This window comes from Chiloscyllium punctatum, chromosome 17, assembly GCF_047496795.1.
Source record: "Chiloscyllium punctatum isolate Juve2018m chromosome 17, sChiPun1.3, whole genome shotgun sequence".
Classification (NCBI taxonomy): Eukaryota; Metazoa; Chordata; class Chondrichthyes; order Orectolobiformes; family Hemiscylliidae; genus Chiloscyllium; species Chiloscyllium punctatum.
In genome coordinates this window covers 20976504-20991065 of record NC_092755.1, presented here as the reverse complement: position 1 = coordinate 20991065, position 14562 = coordinate 20976504, and positions in this window count along the sequence as shown.

Sequence of the window (14562 nt, the reverse complement as noted above, 5' to 3'; positions counted from 1 at the left end):
AGAGATTATTTCTGAGAGCAGGACGTCATTGAAACAACCAGACAATGGGGAGGCACGGTGGCTCAGTGGTTAAAACAGCACCAGGGTCCCAGATTCGATTCAATCCTCGGGGGACTGTCTGCATGTCGTTTGCATATTCTCCCCCTATCTGCTTGGGATTCCTCCCACAGTACAAAAATGTGCAGGTCAGGTGAATTGGTCATGGTAAATTGCCCATAGAGGTACATTACTCAGAGGGAAATGGGACTGGCTGGGTTACTCTTCGGAGGTTCTGTGTGGACTTGTTGGGCCAAAGGGCCTGTTTCCATACTGTAGGGAATCTAATCTAATTTAGATTTGATATTATGTAACAAGGAAGGATTGGTGGGTGAGCTTTGCCTTGGACGGAGCAACCACAACGTGCTGGAGTTTCACATTCAGATTGAAAGATTGAAGACTGGGTCATACATGAGAGTTTTAGTGTTAGGCAATGGTAATTATACTGACCTAAGGAAAGATTTGACTGTGGTGGTCTGGGGGGAGAAAAGAACAGTCAAAGGCAGGACAGCTGAAGAAATTTGGCAAATACTTAGGGAGATACTAAAGACCGAAGAGGAATTGCATTGCGGAGAAAAGTCATCGATATCTTGATAAGGAAGTCAATGATAACACGAAGGCAAATCGCAGTGCATGTCATACTGCACAAGTTAGTCACACTGTCGAGGATTGGGCAAGTCTGTGGCCTCGTGATGTTATCATTCAATTCTTATGTGATAAACCCAGATCATGTTCGAGTGACCTGGGTTCAAATCTTGCCACAGCAAGTAGCAGAGCTTGAATGCAAATCTGGAATTTAGAGACGGATGGTGGTTATGAATCGATTGCCAAGAAAAGCTCAGCTGGTTCACTCATGCCCTTTAGAGAAAGAAACTGCCATTCTACCATTGATTCACAACTCTCAGACTGAAAATGTTTCTCCTTATCTCCATTCGAAAGATTTTCTCATGACTCTAAGGCTATGTCCTTGAGTTCTTTCTCTCCTAACGGTGGAAGCATCTTCCCAACATCGACTCTGACCAGGCAACTAGTATTCTGTATGCTTCAACTAGATTCACCTTCATCCTTATAAACTCTCGCGAGTGTAGACCCAGAGATCTCATATGTTAAGCTTTTCATTCCGAGGACCATTCTTACGAAGCCCCTCTGAACACGCTCAGGGGCGGTCCATCCTTCCTGAGTTATGGGGCTGAAAACGGTCCACAATACATCAAATGCGTTCTGACCAGAGTTTTATAGAGCATCAGAAATCCATTGCTGCTGTAATATTCAAGTCTTCTCAAAATAAATGCCATCACTGTATTTGCCTCTCTGACCAGATTGACAATCTGAAATCATAATCGTACAATGGACAATAATAAAAATTACCATGGAGTTACAAAAATGGCCAATGATTAAAACATACTGGGATGTAGAACCCATCCTTGACAAAAGACTCTGTGCTCATCCACATGCTGCAGACTCCGGACATGCTGCAGCTACTCACAGATGGTTGCAAAGAAACCCGAAGCAACAGAGCATGTAATACACACCTGAAATTGGACCTGAATGGGATAATGGAATGTCGCCCTTGGGCCATAAATGTGACAAGCCCAGGTTGGATCTGATTGATCAGGGTAAATGAACCTGATCATTTCATTGGCAGATCCTCCACACCCTCCCAAAAGGCGTGAAGACTTGGAAGGATAAGAATGACCGTAAAACCCCTCAGAGAGAAGTAACACGAGAATAACCACTGAATGAGAAGACACCTCCAAGGCTATCAGAAGAACAAGAAGACTTCACCACGTGGAATCCGGTCAACTTCTATTGGGGCGGTATGTGATCGTCCAAAGTTAAGTTAAACCATAAGATAATTTGGAGTGTTTTACATTACGTTATAATACATTTTATTGTTCAAATATTAATTGTGTTCAATAAACAAATATTATTGTTTATAAGAGTTGACTCAGTTCTTTTGATGAATGTAAGATTTCAAACACATTGTGCGGCCGATACACCACCTTTCTAACTACTCACTCAACTTGCACGATTACCTTGAGACAATCTTGGACTGGAACTCGCAACACTCTTTGTACTTCAGACTTCTGAATTTTCTCCCGAGGTATAAAATAGTCTATGCCTCTCTTCTTCCTACTAAAGTGCATCACCGCGCACTTTCTCAGGTTGTACTTCATCTGCCACTTCTTTGCCCACTCTCCTACCCTGTTTAAATCTTTCTGCAGCCTCCCTGCCTCCTCAATTATACCTGTCCCACTACCTACGTTTGCATCATCTAAAAGTCTGGCCGGAGTGCCCTCAGTTCCTTCATCTAGATTGTTAATGTACAAAGTAAAATGTTTTGGTTCCCTTGCGGAACACCAGTTGTCATTTGCTGCTCTCCAGAGATGTAACTTTTATTCCCACTCTCGACCTTCTGCCAGACAGTCAAGCTTCTGTACACGCTAGTACCTTGTCCCTGACACTGTGGGCCCTTATCTCACGCAGCACCCTCCTGTGAGGCACCTTGTCATCGTTCTTTTTGAAGTGCAGATCGATAACATCCATTAGCTCTCCTTGGTCTAACCTGCTTGTTGCATCCTCAAACAATTCTAACAGATTCATTAGCATGACCACCCCTTGACGAAACAATACTTCACCCTACGTTACCGTGCTCTGGCAATTATTCAGAAACCTTATCTTTCACAATGGATACCAGGAACTTACCCACGACCGGGGTTTGGTTGATCAGTTTAAAATATTCTGCCTTTGGCCTTATTCCCCTTTAAAACAGGGCGTCAGCGAGATCCAAGATGGCGGCGACCCAGGAGGTCTGAGACTGCATAGTTCTGCCCAAGACTCAGGAAAAGTGGGATACCCACCCTCACCTCACCTGTTAAATTATTTAAAATAGTTTTTTTTTGCCCAGCAGCCTTGGCCATTCTACATCAAACTTTAGAATTTGACGCTTTTTAAAATGACCAAAGCCAAAGGCTCTCGCAGTTCACAACAGGCAGGGACCCCTCAGACCCCACCCCACCCCCACCTCGCAGCAAGAAAGACGTCTGCAGCCGCCGCAGGGTATTCCCCTGCAGAGGCGAACCTGATCTCGGAGCTTTTTACGCTCCGAGAGAAGACTGATGCATCCATTGAAGATAACCAGTCCAGGTGGGAGTCAATCTCGGTCATGCTGCGGAAGCATGATGGAGAGATCGAGAAACTGGGGCAGAGGTGTGGCGGTGCAACGGGCCGCCGCCTCCGAGACCACTGCTGAGTTATCCATGGGTCAGGTCTCAGCTCTGGAACATCGAGTCCCGACCTTAGAGGCACATATTGACGACCTCGAAAATCGAGGTCATCGGAAAAATATTCGGTTGCTGGGCCTTCCCGAACTGGAGGAGGAAGCCCAGTGTTTTGCTTTCCTGAATCAATGGCTCCCACATCTGCTGAAACTGGAGTCGGAACTGGGCCGGGTGCGGGTTGAACGGGATCAACAGGTTGCTATGCGCCGGCCAGGGTCGGACCAGCGCCCCACCCAGTCCTAGTTCAACTTCAACATTACAGGGAAAAACAAATGCTGCTGGAGGTCTCTCGAGTTTGGGGAAGGATTCTCATGCCATGATATCCAAGGGTTCCAGGATAATGTTCTTCCAGGACTTCTCTCCGGCTGTTGTCTGCAAGAGCAAGGCATTTGATTAGGCGAAGAAGCATCTGAGGGATTTTAATACTCATTGTTTTATGCGCTGCAGTCATGGAGGATCTGTATATAACTTCGGATCACCGGAAAAAATAAAATAATTCCTGGATGCTCTCACATAGGCTGCGGGACTTGAACTGTATGGAAAATGACATTATTTTGCCCCCGCTTTTGTTTTTCTCCTTCTTTCTTCCTCTTTCTCGTCCCCATGTTTCCTTGGTGAGGGGGTGTGGGGTGGGGGACACTTGCTGATCTTGTCTATGCACACTTATCTATAGCGCATGTGATTTATTTGATTATCAGGGGCCGTTACTGGGTGTTTTTTTTATTACTTGCTGGGATTGTAATTTTGTAATTTTATTTATTTTCATCTTATGATGTTTTGCTAAGTGTATCTAGGTGATGGTGTGCGGGATGTGGGTGGGTCACCCACTTTTAAGTTCTGCCTTCTAAGATATTAGAATTTATTTACTCTTCTTTGTAATGCCTGGAGCGAGGGTATGGCTCTGACTGGGAGATGTTATGGCCGGAGTATTGGAAGGTAGTAGTCGTGCCCCTTGTAAACAAGGGGGAAAGTCTTCTTTTCAATCTGTGTTACGTTATTTGTTTTTAGGAGTAGTTCTTAGTTGTTTTGATTTAGCTGTTTTAAAGAGTGTTTTATGTGTGAATCATTTTTGGATTTTATTCAATGGCTTTTGGGTGGGGCTCTCCCTCCTGGGCGTGGGGGGGGGGGGTCTCAGGTTTGCTTGGATTATCATGGCTTGTCATTCGCTTAGGTGGTGCACCTGGAATGTCAACGGGGGCACTCATTAATCAAAAGGTAAAAGATGTTATCAAGTCTTAAAAAAAGACAGGGCGGATGTAGCCCTTCTACAGGAGACAAAGTTACTTGCTAAGGAGCATGCGAAGCTGCAACAGGGTGGATTAGGCCAGGTGTTCTTTTCGTCTTTTAGCTCAAAAAGTAGGACAGTAGCCATTCTTATTCGGAAGAATCTTCTCTTCCAAATGCTAAGCCAGATGAAAGATTACTCTGGACGGTATATATTAATTAATGCACTAATATATGGAGAGGAATATGTGATTTTGAATCTTTATTTCACCCCACCCCCCCGCACACCCTTTTAAATTTGTAATGGAAGCGTTCTCCGAGTTGATGGCTCTCGGGGTGCACCACACAATTATAGGGGGATATTTAATTGTATCAAAAATCCAGTGGTGGACAGAATACCTAAGAGCTCTGCGGGCATATAGAGTCATAGAGTCAGACAGATGTACAGCATGGAAGCAGACCCTTCAGTCCAACCTATCCACGCCGACCACATATCCCAATCCAATCTAGTCCCACCTGCCAGCATCCAGCCCATATCCCTCCAAACCCTTGCTATTCATATACCCATCCAAATGCCTCTTAAATGTTGTAATTGGACCAGCCTCCACCACATCCTCTGGCAGCTCATTCCATACCTCTACCACCTCTGTGTGAAAAGTTGCCCCTTAGGTCTCTTTTATGTCTTTCCCCTTTCAACCAAAACCTCTGCCCTCTCGTTCTGGTCTCCCAGACCTCAGGGAAAAGATTTTGTCTATTTGTCCTATCCAGGCCACTCATAATTTTGTAAACCTCTATAAGGTCACCCCTCAGCCATCTTTAATATCTAGGCAGTTGGCAGATCTGAGTAGGGAGTTGGGGTTGGTAGATGTGTGGAGGTGTCTTGACCCTGAGGGCAGAGATTTTACTTTTTATTCTAACCCACACAAGTACCATACCTGAATCAATATGTTTCTGTCACCTCGACACTGTTGAACTCAATATTGTTTTGTAAAGTAGGTAATATATCTATTTCCAACCATGCCGCAGTATGTATGGAGGCGAGGAATAGTGCTGATGAGATAGCTTCCCGACATTGGCGTATGGACCCTTGCCTATTGAAGGATAGTAAGTTCACAAAATATTTCTTGCAGGAATTTAAATCCTTCTGGGATATCAACTCAAACACAGCCAGTAACCCTTCGATGATATGGGAGACTGCTAAGGCATTCGTGCAAGGCTTGGTTATCTCATTAAGACAAAAGGGAGAATAAAAGCGTCTACTCGAGGCTCGCCTGAAGGCGGGTGAGACAGCGTATGTTGGTAGACCCTCCATTACTAAACTACAGCTGACCACAGCCCATAGGGCAACTTCGAATACCACACTTACTCAAACAGCATATTACTTGCAAAGCAGAGATTCTTTGAATACGTTGGCAAGCCTGGCAGGTATCTAGAATTCATTGCCAGAAATAAAAAGGCTCCCCAAGCCTTTACGTCTATTAGAAAGACTGCTGGTACCCTGACTTGTGATCGTGAAATGAGCAATGCAGCCTTAAGAAAGTTCTGTGTCGAATTGTATAGGTCACAAGGCTGTAAGGATAGAATGAGGAAGATAGGGTATTATTTTAAAAAAAACATCTGACCCTCCCAGGCCTAACCTCGGAACAGGTGTTGTTCTTGAATGCTCCCCTGGAAACCCAGGAAATACAGGAGGCGGTAAGGCAGCTCCAGGGTGGCAAAATTCCTGGACCAGTTGGATTACAAGCTGAGTTCTATAAAGAATTGTTTGGGTGATTGGCCGGGCCACTTATAAATATGAATAATGATTCACATAGTCAGGGCTGCCTCTCGCCTTCTCTGAGAGTAGCAAAAATTTCTCTCATTCTTAAGAAGAGAAAGACCCCAGATGACTGCTGGTCAAATAGACCTATATCCTTGTTGAATGAGGATTTTAAAGTTCCCACAAAAATGTTGGCATTATGACTGGCGAGGGTTTTACCATTCGTTATAAAAGAGGACCAGATGGTGTTTATAAAGGTTCGCAGATCAACTAATAATATTAGAAAAGTCTTAAATACGGTATAGGCCTGCCAGGAGGGAGCGATACTGGGATTAGTTATCTCCCTAGAGGCAGAGAAGGCATTTGATTGGGTAGAATGGCCATATCTCTGTTATACACTGGAATGGTTTCGTGTTGCAGAGCTCTTGAGTAAATGGGTTACAGTATTAATTAATGATCCCAAAGCAGCTGAGTAAGTTCAGATAGCGTTATAAAAGAGTACCAGATGGGGTTTATAAAGGGTCGCAGATCAACTAATGGGGAGAAAGGTTGTCGACTGGGTTGCCCTCTCTCACCATTATTACTTACGCGAGTGATTGAGCTGTTGGTGGAAGTTATATGAGCCGAACCTAATACAATGGTTCCAGAGGTTAAATCGGGTAAGCACAAAATTGCTCTCTATGCAGAAGATGTCCTTCTTTTCTTAAATGATCCATTGACATCTTAGCCTTGCTAAATTCAAGTGGTTAACTTATTTGGCATGTTCTCAGATTATAAAATCAATTTAATGGAATCGCAGTCCATGCTGCTTGGAGGTCTTGCCAGTATATACAATTTTCCGGATGAATCCCGATTCCCCTTTCGGTGTTCACTGAGAGGTTTTCTTTACTTATGTATTTTTAATACTCCGGCATTTGGTCAGCTATATAAAGCCAATTATACACATTTATCTGAGAAAATAAGATAGGACTTTCAATACTGGGAAGATCTCCCAATATCCTTGCTAGGTTGAAAAGCTTTGGTCAACAAAAACATCCTACCTCGCCTTTTATACGCTATGAGAATGCTCCCCTTGATGCTGCCGAGACAGGCGCTGCGTAAGCTTTATGGTTGGCTCGGCTCCTTTATTTGGAGTCATAGACAGCCCCTTATTAAATTAGAGAAGCTACAGCTTCCACAACTAACGGATGGGCTGGATTTTCCGGATCGCAGGGGATACGAATTAAGCTCTGAATTATCCTAAGTAGCTGATTGGATCTCATGTAAACCACAATCAATCTGGTTACTTATTGAAGCCTCCCAAGCAAAATATTTCCTCATCAGTCTATGATTTATGGACAAGATGAGTTATTTCGGAAAATTGTAAAAATTCTATTGTATTAAATCCAACCAAAGCCTGGAGGATAATGCAACAGGATGAGGGTAACCTACAAAAAGCCTCCCTTATACCATTAAAGTGGGAACGTTGGGATTCCAGCCAGGGTTGAATGATGCTGTATTCAGAACCTTGGAGTCCAGAGGTATCTCCTGTTTGGGAGACCTGTTCAATGGGGAGGTCATAATGTCCTTCAAACAACTGCGTAAGAAATTTGGGCTGTCTAGTAAAGATCATTTGCAATATTTTCAAATACGAGACTTTATACAAAAGAAGACCACATGGATAATTGATCCATATAAATCAGACAGCGAAAGGAGAGTGCTCAGTTGATGGGTCCGCTCGCGGTCAGTACTCTCTATCACAAACTATTTAATGAGGTAACAAAGGACATGAAACGGTTATATAAACCTAGAGTCAAAGATTGGAGATGGAATACTCCTTAGAGATGTGGGAGGACGTCTGGGAAAACGCCAGGGAGATCACTATCTGTAACAGAACTCAGGCTATCCAATTGAAGATACTTCACAGGGCGCACATAGCAACTGAGGGACTTGCAAAGTTCAAGGCAGGAGCATCTTCAATGTGTCCTATAAGCAAAATAGAAGTTAATGTTCTCAGGCATTGTCTGTGGACATACCGTAAGACCCTCATGTATTCAGATCGAGTTGAACCAAGTACCTCTACTTGTGGGCTTCTCAAATTTCCCTTCTTTGAATGTACACGGGACAATATTATTCATTACCCTTTCCTTTTGTCCAGTGAAAAACATTTTAACGAATTGGATATCCGAAGTTCCCCTAGGACATTCAAATTCTCACAGGATATTCATGGAATATATCCCCCTTAACTTTCTTATGAATATGGTGCACCAATATACGGAATTATTTTACAGAACATGGCAGCTCTTCTTGAACTAAATTGACAAAGATATATCAGCCACATTGTTCAGAGCCTTTGCTTCGCCATGGGGATGGTTCTGGTTGGTTCGGGGGCCCGGAGGAGGAATCCTGTATCATCTTATACATAAATAATAGATTGATGAGGAAATATCAATATGGGGTCTGTTATAACTTAACACTTATTTATTTTCTTTCCTCCTTTTGTTTATTGTTAGTAATGTAGGATATCCTATTTTATGTTTAGGTAGTTTGGATCATAGACTAGTAGTTTGTTTTCAAATTCTATATTTTGTGTTGTTATTATATTGTAAAGCAGAATACACTAGTTTGTACTATTATTGTAATATTGTTAAAAAAATTCAAAAATCTTCTTTTTCAATAAAAATATCTATGAAAAAAGCAGGGTGTCACGTTTGCAATTTTCTCGTCTTCTGGGACCCTCTCTGATTTAAAAGATTTCTGGAATATCATCATTAATGTCTCCATCCAGGTTATTTACCCATTTAGTTTTTCGAGCAGCTTCTCCGAATCAGCTCTGCCTCCTCACTCTCTTGAAGTTTTGGGGTATTATTCATGTCTTCCGCCATGAAATCTGACATGAAATAATTATTCAGTTCTTCATCCATTATTTGTTCCACACTACTATCCCTCCAACGTCATTTTCCTGTGCCCCAATTTCCACTCCAGCTTCTCTTTTTTGCCCCTTATATATCTAAAGAGACTCTTACAGTCATCCTTTGTATCACTGGATAGCTTACCCTCATACTTCATCTTCCCCCTCCTTATTTCTTATTTTGTTGCCCTTTGTTCCTCATTGTAAGATTCCCAATCCTCTGGTTTCCCACTGCCATTTGCCATGTTATCTGCTTTCTCTTTTGCTTTTTCCCTCGTCATCCATTCCCCAGTCATCCATGGATGCCTCATCCTCCCTGTACAATGTATCTTTTACCTCGAGATGAATCTCTGCTGTGACTCCTAAACTGCTCCGAGAAACTTCCAGTGTCTTTCCTACTCGGCCCGTCTCCCTGACAATTCTACCCAGCTCCTCCCTCATGTCTTTGTAGGTGCCTTCCGCCAGCTGTAAAATTAACTCCAATTCTACTTTCTCCCTCTCAAATTGAAGTTTAGGTTCAATTATATCAGCATCACTGCCTCCGATGGGTTCCTTCACCTTAAGTTTCCTTTTCAAGTCTGCCTCACTGCACAGCTCTAAATCCTGTATTACCCGTTCCCTTGTTGCCTGCATCTTAAGCTGCTCGTTGACATTCCACAAGTCCCTTTCCTTGCAAACCACTACCAGTCAGATTTTTCCAGTCCACCTCCATATTGAAATCCCCCACTCACTGTAACTTTGCCTTTTCTACATATCCTTTCTGTCTTCTCGACTATCATGCGCCCCAGCTCCTGACTATGATCCAAAGCCCTGTACATAACGCCAACTGTGTTTTATCACCTTTGCGATTCCGCAATTCTACCCACACACATTCCACACCATCTAATCCTACTTTGAGTAATGGGAACTGAGTGATAGGACTGCAAAATACTTTAGTTTTGTCTCAAATTTATAGTTTAGACATGGAATAAAAATATTTCATTTTAAATTACTTTGAAATGTCACCACAGTTTATTTCTTTGGCCAAATATTCTGACTGTATTAGGGAAGAATACAAACTGTTGAAACTGTTAGAGAAGGAAGCTATGATGAGGACATGAGTCCATAAAGAGATTAAGGTGAGGCAAGTGTTGGTGTATGGAACATAGTAGGAAAAATGTTCCATACACCAACACTTGCCTCACCTTAATCTCTTTATGGACTCATGTCCTCATCATAGCTTCCTTCTCTAACAGTTTCAACAGTTTGTATTCTTCCCTAATACAGTCAGAATATTTGGCCAAAGAATGCAAACGTAGTGTATTATTTCAATGTAGAGATTGGCTTTCGGCATGGAGGAACCGGCATTTCGATTACAAAATAAAAAAAAATACATGTACATCAAATTTTTAAGGAGATAAAATAAACGTTGAAATTTTCTGAAACGCAATACATTTAAAAGTTGGGACGATTTTGTATAGTTTTACAATGCAGTGGTGTAACAACATGAAGAGAGCGAAGGCGCAATGATATGAAATGCAATCCAGAGAAGATTCACTCAACTGCCTCCTGGGAGGAACGTTGATTTCTGGAGAAAATCTTGAACTGACTGGCCCTGGATCTGCTGGAGTTTAGGCAAATAACATGGGATCTTGTTTAACCCCAGAATATTCCAAGTAGTCTTTTCAAGTTGAATTTTGAAACTATGTTTCAGCTTGTGTGAGATTACCATAAGTAGATGTGCAGTAAAGCTAAAGAATATCTCAGTGAAGAGGATGGTGATTTGGTGTAAGTGTCTCAAAGTGTTGTGCCTTTGTGGAACTCTCTTCCCAGAGAGCGATAGAGGATAAGACATTGAATATTCCTAGGACAGATGCAGGCAGAGTCTTGACTAAGAATGACGCACTAACGTTGTAAGAGTAAAAGAAAGAATGCTTGATTGAGGTCAGAACATCCATGATCTTATCACATGATGGAGCTGTTTTGATTCCTTACTCCTGATTCTAGTTTCTGCATTTCTGTTGTCTTTAAATACTAAAATAAAATCTGACACAATTCTTATGAACTTGAAAACTCTCCTTTCAGATTATTGGGCACAGCTTTTCAAATGTGACTTTTAAACAGCACGGGAAAAGCACTCACGAAAGGTTCATGTTGTTGTAGAGAGGTCAGAATCATAGGACAAAGGGCACGCCTGCCTTCAAACTGCTTTAGAAATCAAATTGGGTCGAATGGATAACATTAATACTGCAGATTCCTTTCAGTTGTTCCTTTGAGGTGTGTTTCATTACCAAGGCCAGCATTCTGTTGCCTGTGTTTGATTTCTATTCAGAATATGGTGATAAACTCCAGGGATTCTTGTGATGCAGGAACACTAACAGATATGTTACAAAGAGAGAAAAGGGGTTCTAAGCAATTTGATAGTGAAGGGAGAACGATATAGCTGCAAATCCTATGTGCCCTTGGAGATTGTAGTCCTCATTATTTAATACTCACAAGATGTGGAAATAGTGAGACTACGTTCTCTGTTTCCAAAAATAAAGTGATAGAGTCATACAACATGCAATCAGGCCTTTCAGGCCAGTACAACAACGCTAGCCAGGAAACACCAAACTAGATTATTCTCAGTTACCTGAATATCTATCGCCTACTTTGGCAGCACGGTGGCTCAGTGGTAAGCACTGCTGCCTCACAACACCAGGATCCCAGGTTCAATTCCAGCGTCGGGCGACTGTCAGTGTGGAGTTTGCACATTCGCCTCGGGTCTGCGTGGATTTCCGCTGGGTGCTCTGGCTTTGTCCCACATTCCAAAAGCATGCAGTTTAGGTGAAATGGCCATGCTAAATTGCCCTTAATGTTAGGTGTAGGGGAATGTGTCTGGGTGGGTTTTGCTTCTGCGGGTTGGTGTGGACTTGTTGGGCCGAAGGGCCTGTTTCCACACTGTAAGTAATCTATAAAAAAAATTACAGTGAATCCAAAAAGGTTGCTGTGTAATGTGTGGCATTACAGGTAATATATTAGCGTGGATAGAGGATGGGTTAACTCACATGAAGCAACGTGTGGGAATACATGGTTGTTTTTCTGGTTGCTGCTCAGTGACAAATAGTGTGCCACATGGATCGGTGCTGGGACCACAGTTATTCCCAGCTTACATAGATGATTTGGAGTAGGTGACCACGTGTAGTGTCTCAAAGATTGCAGATGATACCAAAATGAGTGGCAGAGATAAGTGTGCAGAAGACTGTTAGAATTTACAAAGGGACATAAAGAGTCGGAGTGAGTGGGCCAAGGTCTGGCAGATGGAATACAATTATAATAAATGTGATATCATCCATTTTGGTAGGAAAAATAGTAAAGAGGACGCTTATTTGAATTGTCAAAACAATGCAGCATGCTCTTATGCAGAGGGACCTGGGTGTCCTTGTGCATGAATCACAGAAGTTGGTCTGCAAGGGCAACAGGTAAGTAACGAGGCAAATGGAATTTTGTCTTCCATTGTGAAAGGGATTGCGTGTGAAAGCAGGGAGGTTATGTTGCAGCTCGACAGGATGCTGGGGAGACCAGACCTGTAGTACGTACAACTTTGGTCTCCCTATTTTAGAAACGAAAATCTGGCACTCCGATGGGTGCAGAGAAGGCTCATTAGGTGAGGTGGATGGTTTTGAGGAGAGCCTGAGTAGTCTGGAATTATATATTGATTGGAAGTTGAAAGAATCAGGGATGATCTGTTAGAAACATATATAATTGTGAAGGGAATAGATAAGATAGAAATATAAAGGACGTTTCCAGTAGTACATGAAACTAGGACAAGAGGGCAAAGCTTCAAAATTAGATGGAGCAGATGTAGGACTGAATTGAGAAGGAACTTCTTGACCAAGAAGGCTGTAAATCTGTAGAATTCTTCGCCCATTAAAATAGTTTAGCTTTGTCATTGAATGTGTTTGAATTCAGATAGATAACGTTTGAACAGTAAAAAAATTAAGGATTATGGTGAGTCAGGGCGGGCGGGGGTTGGTAAGTGGAGCTGAGGCTATGAATTGATTGGCCATTATCTTATTGAATGGTGGCGCAGGCTTGAAGGGCCAGATGGCCTACTCCTGCTCCTCGTTTGTACGTTCTTATGAAATTAGTCAAAATGAAATGGGAATCATATTTGAGAAACTGACTGGTCGATACATACAGAGAAGAAATAGATGCAATGTATTTAGATTTTCAGAAAGATCTTGAAAAAGGCTGTGGCCCAATGTGCAAAGTCAAATGTTACGGGATTGGGACTAAATTATGAACATGATTTTATGTCGCAGGGATCAGTGATTGGGCCACAGCAATTCTCAATGCATGTCAAACATTTAATTGAGGGAATCAAATGCGATATTTCTCAGTCTTTGAAAGCACTAAACAATGTCGTATTGTTAGTGGCTGGGGAGGATTTAAGAAAAAAACTCCAAAGTGATGAAGACAAGTGAAGTGAATGGGCAAATACGTGGCAGATGATGATCAATGGGGGTGGATGTGACGGTGTGCACTTTGATGGGGACAATAATACAGCAACCTATTATTTGAAAAGGGATTGGATGAAGCATGTTAATCTTTAAAGGGATTTATGTTCTTTCTTTTTTTTCCTGCTGGGCAGCCATCCGAGTCCATGCAGGGCAGTGAGTTCTGAAACCAAAAGCCAATACTGGAAATGGCATTGGCACGCTGACCAGTGTACATAGACCCACCAAATGGGAACTGCAACATTGAAAAGCATCTGTATCTTCTTGTACACCAGTCACTGAAAGCAATATTGAAAGAGTAGAAAGTAGGCAGGAAGATAAATGGTGTGTTGATCTTATTTCTAGGGAATTGACTGACAGGACTAAGGGTGTCTCACTGCAGCTGGAGAGGGCCTTGGTGAGAGCCCATCTTGAAAATTGTGCAGTATTGTGTCCAGTTTTGGTGTCCTTACCTTATAAGGGTCAAACCTGACATTGAGGGAGTCCAGTGAAGGATGATCAGACTGATCTCTGGGATGACAATCTTGCTGTGGGAGTATAGTTTGGGGCGACTGGGCCTGAATTCCATGGTGTTTAGGAAAATGAGTGGAGATCACAGTGAAATATATAAAACTCTGACAGAGTGAGACAGATTAGAAACTGGGATGATAATTCCCCTGGCTCGGACTTCTAAAACAAGGGTACACTGTATTAGGTACAGACAGTCCACTCTGCATTGAGATGACAAAAAATGTCTGCACTCAGTGACTAGTGACTCTGGGGATTTCTCTCCTACATAAGCTGTGGAACACAAAGCACTGAATATAAATAAGGATTTCTCGACAGGAAAGGGATCGAGAGACATCTGGAGTATGGCTGTCACAAGCTCTCAGATGTTAGGAAGGACGCCTCTGC